Raw genomic sequence first — 9,219 nt, 5'->3', positions numbered from 1 at the left:
CGGAAATTGTAATTGCGGAAATGGTGGAAATGGAAATGCGGAAATGGAAATTGCGGAAATTGCGGAAATGGTAATTGCGGAAATTGCGGAAATGGTGGAAATGGAAATTGCGGAAATTGTGGAAATGGAAATTGCGGAAATGGAAATTGCGGAAATTGCGGAAATGGAAATTGCGGAAATGGTAATTGCGGAAATTGCGGAAATTGCTCTTCAGTTATAGCTATCTATTTTCAGGTAGATTGTTTTATTTTACTCAGTCAGCCATATCACTACTCATTTTTTTCATGAAAAAGGTCATAGCTGGGTAATCTATTTTCAGGCAAATTGTGTTTATTGTATTTTATTTTACTCAGCCATAACAATTTATTTTCTGTTAACCAACTTGCTGGCTGGCAGGCAGGCAGACAGCTACTCATAGACAGGCAGACAGACAGCTACTCATGGAGAATTGGACAGACAGGCAGACAGCTACTCATGGACAATTGGACAGGCAGGCAGTCAGACAGACAGCTACTCATAGACAGGCAGACAGACAGCTACTCATGGAGAATTGGACAGGCAGGCAGACAGCTACTCATGGACAATTGGACAGGCAGGAAGGCAGACAGCTACTCATAGACAGACAGACAGCTACTCATAGACAATTGGGCAGGCAGGCAGACAGCTACTCATAGACAGACAGACAGCTACTCATGGACAATTGGACAGGCAGGAAGGCAGACAGCTACTCATAGACAGGCAGACAGACAGCTACTCATGGACAATTAGGCAGGCAGGCAGACAGCTACTCATAGACAGGCAGACAGACAGCTACTCATGGACAATTAGGCAGGCAGGCAGACAGCTACTCAGACAGGCAGACAGACAGCTACTCATGGACAATTGGACAGGCAGGCAGGCAGACAGACAGCTACTCATAGACAGGCAGGCAGACAGCTACTCATAGACAGGCAGACAGTAAGACAGCTACTCATTGACAGACAGACAAATAACTACTCATGGACAGACAGACAGACAGACAGGCAGGCAGGCAGGCAAAGAGCTACTCATGTTATGTTATTATAACAGCTACTCATGTTATGTGCAATAATTTGTGCAGTTATGGAAACAGCTCTTTGTGTTTATGCAAGAAAATGTAACACATTTATTTATTTACATATTGTGTGCATGCACATTGTACTTTGATACATTTTGCGAAAATAAAGCAATTGAAAGAGAGAAGTTATCAAGTATCATTAATGTCGTAATTTTATCTACTGGCCCCTGGCCCCTTGCCATTTTTGTAATGTGGCCCACAGGTAAATCTATTTGAGTATCCCTGCTATAAACGCATCTGTGTTTTCTTGCGTTGGGGAAAACTGCTCTCTCGTGCCGTTTTAGGGTGGATTTCTCCACCAAAAGCGTTCGTAAGGAATGACTTTAATTGCCTGCGTTTTACTACTGCAGAGATACACAAGCCTACTAAAACATAAACAAGCTGTCACTCCACCAGTGCATGCATGGTGACAGACAGACTCTCCTCTTTCATGTACTTAAAAATCAGTGTTAATTTAACTGAGAGTGTAAAACATACTCCTACTCAAGATTTAGCTCTGTAGGCCCACAGGTGCGAGAGGAAACACAAAATAGACTACACAGCCATATACCGGTACCCTACTTTGTCTTAACAACAGTGCTACAGTTCGTATATATATATGCCCCGTTACAGCCGCGGCACAACACTTCCATTGTTTCTGTGGATTAGATGGTTTTCCACACATGCACACACGTATATAATTAGGTAATATGTTCCGTACAATAGCCAGTGCCTGTCAGCGTATGGCTCTGTGTGTTGTGAATGAATGGAGGTGTCTGTCTGACACGGCGCAGGGAGGGGGAAGAAGAAGAAGAAAGAGTCATGGAGGGAGGAGGAGGAGGGAAGGAAAGCCTAATTGCAGGCTATAGTAGTGATACAGGAGCTGAGGAATGTGTCAGAGAAGCAGATCCCGAGCAGATCTCTGATCTGCGCCGAAGACTAGTGTTGACAGACACATAAACGAGACGTTGCCGGGCCAACCATACAAGGAGATAGATGTTCAACTTGTGGGTGTCCGGACTTCGACAGAGTGAAGTCATTTCCAGTAGGCATTAAATGAGAGGATATGTGGGGGTGTGAAAAGAGATTAGTGCGAATTATGGTGCCTAGCTGGTTAAGTGCAGGAGGCTCAAAGAGGATCTTTAACACTTCACACTATTTCATTTTAAGTACACTCGGCTGTGTTTTCTTGAGAGCACCCTGCTTCATGCCACTATATGGTTTTAGTTTCTTTAAGTAAGGAAAGGACGAACAGATCAGTATTTTCTTTGTTGCAACACATACAGTATACTATAAACCAAGAGGAAGATATTTTAAGAGGGCCATAGGGGAGAAGGCAGGATTTGGTCACAGGCCAGCAGGGGTAGCCAGCCTACATGTGGTGAAAGAGACTGGGGCCTTAACTGCTTGCCGATGTTACACTGATTTGAGTGACCTTACATTAGTGTGAATCACCTGCCGCCTGGCATCATTGGCGGTGGATGGCCACAGCAGCAGAGTGAGTATCCCAAATGCAACTTTGACGTGATGACCACAGAAACCCCAGAACAAGGAGTCTGACGTATAGAATTACACAGAATTAAACCCACATTATAATGTCACACTGTCTCACAGATTACTCAAATGCTGATGTTTGTTGTGCAATGTGCACTGCGCACATGTCTAAATTATATTTCCCTGGGCACTATAAAGAAAGTTAATGTAAAGAGATCATCTAGAAATGTAGAATGTAGAAATCCACTGGTCAGCATTTTCAAGGCATGGAGCTGACCATAATACCACCAGTGGGAAGTCTCTTCTCTCTCTCTCTCTCTCTCTCTCTCTCTCTCTCTCTGTGTGTGTGACATCAGACATCAGATAGGCTGAGACCCAGCTTGGCTGACTGGCTTGGAATCCCCCCCCACCGCCACCCCCCATCCAGGGTCAACCAGTGATTCAACAGCCCTATGACATCACTTCCCTCCCTCCCAGCAACAAACGACTGGGTTGTTGGGAGAGTCCACTGGATAGCAGAGGGGGGGGGGGGGGGGGGGAGTTGAGTCAAGGCCATGGAATCCATGACATACAGGGCTTTGTGCTAGAAAGGGGAAATCCAGCTACATCATCTCGAGTCTACATCGGCTTTTGTTTACTCGCGCCCGATCAAAATACCCTTTTGCTTTTTAATCGTTACATTTAAATCACGTGGGCTTTAGACCTACGTGGGTGGGTGGTTAATCGCAGAACATAGAGAGATCTGGGGATAAAGTGAATGACCAATGCACTGTAGTACGCTGCGATACAAAGGCCTTAACAATACAGAGTCTACAGAGTTTCTACTACACAACAAACATTTCTATCAATGGCAGTTGCTTTTGGTTTTAATTTAATTAAAACAGGGTGTGTTCTCCTATACAACTTGGCCCAAGTAGGCCTATTTATCTCTTCCACAAACCAAATTATTATTATTGTTGTTGTTATTATTATTATTAATATTATATGGTGGACACCTATATAAACAATAAACTGCACTGGCCTTATAACGTAACCGTTTTGACATGTATGTGCCATGTTTTCATTTTATTGTGCCACATATCAAATATGACACCAAATCAACATGAAATATTTCCAACTGATTTTCCGTAGGCTATAACAGCTAGCTATAACCTTATTATGTTTTCTTTTAGAAATATTTTCTTACACATCAAGATGAAAGGATCATTATAACCCACCTATCTCTCAGACTCTCCCCAGTCAGATTGATCAGTTTGAATGAATGTAGAATTATGTGCAGGATGTAATTTGTATATACTGTATGTGAGGGTACTTGATTTAACGGACTAAACCTTTTTTTTAATATTTACATTTTAAAAGAAAAAAACCTCACTCACACTTAGTGTGTATGCCAGTGTGCCATCGCCCTCCCCTGTGCCAATGTTGGCACAAAGAAATACATTTAAGAAGTAGTGAAAATAGCAGATCTACAAGTTGCATCGTGTGTTGTGTGAGCTTTTATTTTCACTATAGTTTGGGTCCCGGGGAGACGTCAAATTCCTCTTTTGGGAAAAAGGTTTGGCGTAAGCACTGCTCTGCAGGAAGGGACAGAGAGGTATCTGTTCTCCCTGAGGAGGCTCAGGTGGTCCTTCAACATACGCATAGCGGGCTGTTGCACACGTTGTAGCTGTCAGTAGCAGTCAGTGTCCCCTCCTTTGCCGTGGCACTGTGTGTTGGGGAGCTAACACCAACACAAGGCATGCCAAAAAAACGGAACAAGCTCCAAGTTCCGTTGTTGGCGTGAACAAGGAGGTGGTTGTGGAGGAGGAAGCTGGATGCTGTCCTGGCGAAGCCCACACATTCCCTTTATGATGTGCTAGCAGGGATGAGGAGCACACAGTCAGCCACAGACTGATCCCTTCTCGGCACACCGCAGAGCAACTCTAACAGTCCCTTCTGCCAGTATCCATCAGACTCCACAACTAAGTGACATTTCTGGCCATCCTGATCCTCATATGCACCAACTGCCTATATGTTGCCTTTGCCAGAAACACCCCTGTTTTGTTCTGTTCTTGGATAATTGACTGTTTATGATTATTTTGTTTTCTTTATTCTTATCTCTAGCCTACAGGCTAGAGATAACTGCTGTTACAACAGCTCAATTTCCCGACAGGGTCAATAAAGGTTTATCTTATCTTATGCCATGTATGTTATCTTAAACAATAATGGCTCTAGCACAACTAGTTTGTAGCCCATATTTAAATAAAGGCCTTTTACATACAAATTCGTTTTTTCCTCTCTCTCTGACCTTCAATGACCCTTGAACTTTGACCAAAACATATGCCTCAGATAGGGGATCTACTGTAATATACTGTAGGACGTTTCCTGCTCCTGTTTGACGATGATACCATTCATTGAAGCTTTGCAGACAGTACAAAGACACAATACATAATAGTATACATTAGGCCTATATAAATAAAATAGTTTTGCATTTGCTTTGCAGTACAACTAACAAGTCAATTAAAAATGTTCATTCGAAAAACCTTTCTTTTTCTTGAAAGATTATTCAACCAAGAATAGAGCTGTTAATTAGCGTCACACGTTATGTTGTCCCTAAATAGCAAGTAATTCAAGTAATATAATTGTACAAGGCAGGCTATTACATAATGTAATAATGTCACAATACAATTCATCAAGTGGAAAATCTAATCACATGCATACGTTTGCGCCTCGGAAATAAAGTGTGGTGTTTTCTACCCTCATGGGGTTTAACAAAGGAAAAAGAAGCTTACGCCTACTGTACTCTACAGTCAATACAACACCTACACGTTTATTTCTGGACACGATTTCTGTTTTCCTAACGTGCCGCACGCGAGGCCTTGTTGACAGTGAGTCCCTTAATCTATGTTTCCCCCACCTATAAACACGTCACCTTTCCTGTTATGTCTTCACTCCAATACATATTAGACACATGTTTTTTTTCTTCTTTTTTTTCTTTTCATGCTGATGTCATGGTATCGTCAGAGCAAATCGTGGAGCATATCCTTAAATCCTGTTGATTTTATTGGCAACGCGGAGAAGAGCGATCCCATTAGAGGAAACACCTTTCAGAACTCGAGGAGAGAACTCATCTCCACTCCACACTTGACGTGTCACCACTATTAGCCTCTTGTTTCCAGGAGTGACCGCAGGCTGTTGTTGTAACCACACAGTGGTTGGTGGTAACCATAGTTCTCATCTCCAAACATCTGCGCGCGGGGCACTGTATGTGTTGGCACTATGCAGTGTGTCAGTGTGTGGTGGGCACTCTACACGTGTGTGTGCATGCTTATTGGGTGAGTTTTATGGGTGTATGTGTTGCGTATATGTGTGTGTGTGTGTGTGTGTGTGTGTGTGTGTGTGTGTGTGTGTGTGTGTGGGGGGGGGGGGGGGGGCACTTGAAGGAAAGGGTAATTTATATAAGATTCAGCGATAACGTTATAATTGGTAAAAGATTTCGGAATTGGGTCCCGGTTAGGATTACAGTAGGCATTTAGGGGTTAGGTTCAAGGTTGGGTTTAGGATACAAATACAAAAATGGTAAAAATGGCATAAAATAGGCTTTTAACATCCTCGCAAAGTGATAATTGTGTGTGTGAGTACGTGCGTGCGTTTGCATGTGTGTGTGTGTGTGTGTGTGTGTGTGTGTGTGTTTCAGACAGTGGGGATGGAATAATAGCCTATAACTCTGTCTCTCCCACAGTCCGGCTGATGGACACACACACTGACCCGGCCTGGCACAACGAAACCCATCAGCGTGGGAGACAGAGTTGAGGGAGAGGCAGAAAGCACCGAGGGAAGCACAGGACAGGCCAGAGGGTTATAGATAAGAGCACTGTTCAGGAGGAACAGCTGAATCCCGTCTAAATAACGGTTTGTTTATCCTATAAATGACAGGGTGAGATGAGAAAGGGGACCTTGGGTGGAGTGGGAAATATCTTAGTCAAGAGGATCCCTGCCTGTGTTTCCCAATTTCCGACAAAGTCTGTTTTGACTGGGGTGATCGGAAACAGCAGATGGAGCTCAGCCGGGGACCTAGAGACGCTTGCAAATAATATTATGTATTATCTGTGAACAGGGCAAGTGATTCTGTCTGAGTCACAGAAACAACATTGCAATCCCACGGCCCGCCATTCACTGCAAGCCCACCGTTGTTTTCCACTGCGGTGCGGTGAGACCGGAGCCCTAATATAGTCACGCTTTTCATCCACATAACCGATCGATTAAGATAAGCACATCCGCCTCTAAGGACCTGATTTGTCTCTCGTCTCATCTCTCGTCTGCCTGCACCCACTAACTAACCCACAGGCCTGCATGACGTGAATGAATCAGGTGTGTGTACGTAGGTGTATGTGTCACTGTGTGAGGAAACATCTTGACAAATCCCCACACTGTAAGATTTTAGGTCACTTCCTTCCTTAGTAGGCAGTGGCACAGCCTCCCACCCAGCCAGCCTGTGACAGGGTGGTGTGTGTGTCTTTGATGAAAACCACAGAGAAGGAAGGTGGTGGTGGGGGGGGGGGGATCTTGGAGATGACCGACTCAAGCGGAGAGACATCTTGTGCTGATGTCATTCACTGGGCCCTTCCCGGTGTTTTTCCTTCTCCCTCCCTTCTTCCTCTCAGTCTCCCCCCGAACCTCCTCCTTCCCACCCAGCTGGACAGCCGAGGGCCTGGCAGTGCACATCCTATTGTAGGAAATAGAATTTAATGTTTCACAAGAGAGATGTGGTTTGGTGATGAACGATGCGCCGGGAGGTCATCCAAGACATCAAACTTATACGGGACACGGTTCTCGCGACTCGCTCGCGTGTGCCTCCCGGAGCAGCATTCCCTCCCCAGTGTTTAATATAAGAACAACAAGTGACAAACTCAAGCTGCCTTCATGGTGTTTGCGAGTGACACGCCTAACATGTGCGCCTGTCTCACCAATATATGGAACCCAGCGTCCAGTTGGAATGTCTAGAACGCGGATTTGCTTCCATGCTACTTTGTAATAACGTCAGTGGAAAATCTCACCATAATTGCTAGTGTCAGTCAGGAAAATTGTGATTTTCCTTTTGCCCTTATTGTTAGAATACAGGATGCTATCAGTGTAATAGTGACAGCGATGAGAGGGGAGAGGGAAGCAGGGCATAGCCGAAAGGATGCAGCTGATGGTGTGAGGAGGATGTTACTAGATGGCCACCCGAGAAAGAACAGAAGTCCACCAGATACTTACCCGGCCATGCCTAAGCGTAACCATATTGAACATATACCTATTTGTAATTAACTAATTCATCAAACCCATGGCTAAAATGAACTACATTTGATTAATTCAACCCATTCCTAAACATTATGCAAGACTTCTGTCCTTTCTAAGGTGGCCATCTAGTGACGACCGTGAGAGGATGTAGGAGTGCTGGGGGAGTGCTGACAGACTTTGTGTTTACTCTTTGGTGAGTGTGGTGGGTGGCAAAGTGGGGGAGTGAGATGTGCGTTCATTCACACGCTGTTTAAACAAGAAACACTCGGTTCCCACTCAGCGAGTGTGTGTCTGCGTCCTTTATAGCCGTGTGTGCCCACAATCCACATGCATGCACATAATTGTTATGTATGTATGTCAATATATAATATTTGTGTGTCTGTGTCTTCTTATTTCTATATTTATATTCTGTATTTGTATCTGTGCATGTGGGCCTCTTTATGTCTATCAACATTATACAGTAGCAGTATGAATCTCTGTGTTGCGTGTGTATGTGTGCATCTGATTGTACGCTGTTTCCCTGATGCGTAGCCGGCCGCATCCATCTATCAACACTGCGGTCTGCTCTCCTCGGCCAGGGTTTTGCTCACAGGACATCTTCTCTGCCCCAGTTGGCAATTAAGGCATGACGATGAGAGTCCCTCCTGTTGCATGCACGGATCCATCCGCTCTCTGCCCCACTTAAACAAACTCCATATGGAACCCGAGGAGCAAGGCATTAATACCACATAGCATGCGAAATGAAGACTTAATAATACAAATTACATGGTGGTGCGCGTGATTCGGCAGCCAACTGCAACAGTGTCCCTTGTCGTTCTGCTTTTACTTTACTACGTACGTTTCCACACAGACCAGGAGTGCCTTTGCCTTAATTGTGTGCTCAGCGTTCAACCCGACTCCCCCCCCCCCGCCCCCTGAAACCCACCACAAATCAACTGTAACGGTATCCGCCTAATGACCCGGAATATCCCTGTTCTTTTCTTTTCAAATGTGTAGTTTTGATAAAAAACCGCACGACAGTGTGTGAAGTGACGGGAGACGTGATGGAGAAGGGAGGGGATGTGTAAACACTGGCGTTGCTATAGAGAGGTTGCCGTGTAATAACTTGGTGGAAATGGGTGGAGGGAGGGTGTCAGGCTTATAGGGGGAGGGGGGGTGTCTGCGATGGGTTGACGCGAGGACTCTCAAGTAGACAAGAGAAGATGTGCCGGCGTGCAGTGCAGTGCATGCAGCCATGCACGTCTATTCGAGTGTGCACGTGTGTGATGTCTCTGTGTGCCTTTCATGTCAGACTTGGGTTGAGCCCCTCACCACAGAGGATGTGGGAGTGACAGTGGAGACAATGCACCACTCTGCATGCCGTGAGACTGCATGGAGCAACAGTATAG

The sequence above is a fragment of the Protomyctophum bolini genome, assembly GCF_963924005.1.
Source record: "Protomyctophum bolini genome assembly, chromosome: 16".
In the NCBI taxonomy this organism is placed as follows: Eukaryota; Metazoa; Chordata; class Actinopteri; order Myctophiformes; family Myctophidae; genus Protomyctophum; species Protomyctophum bolini.
The sequence above is the reverse complement of the archived record's forward strand: the minus strand, read 5'-3'. Positions refer to the sequence as shown.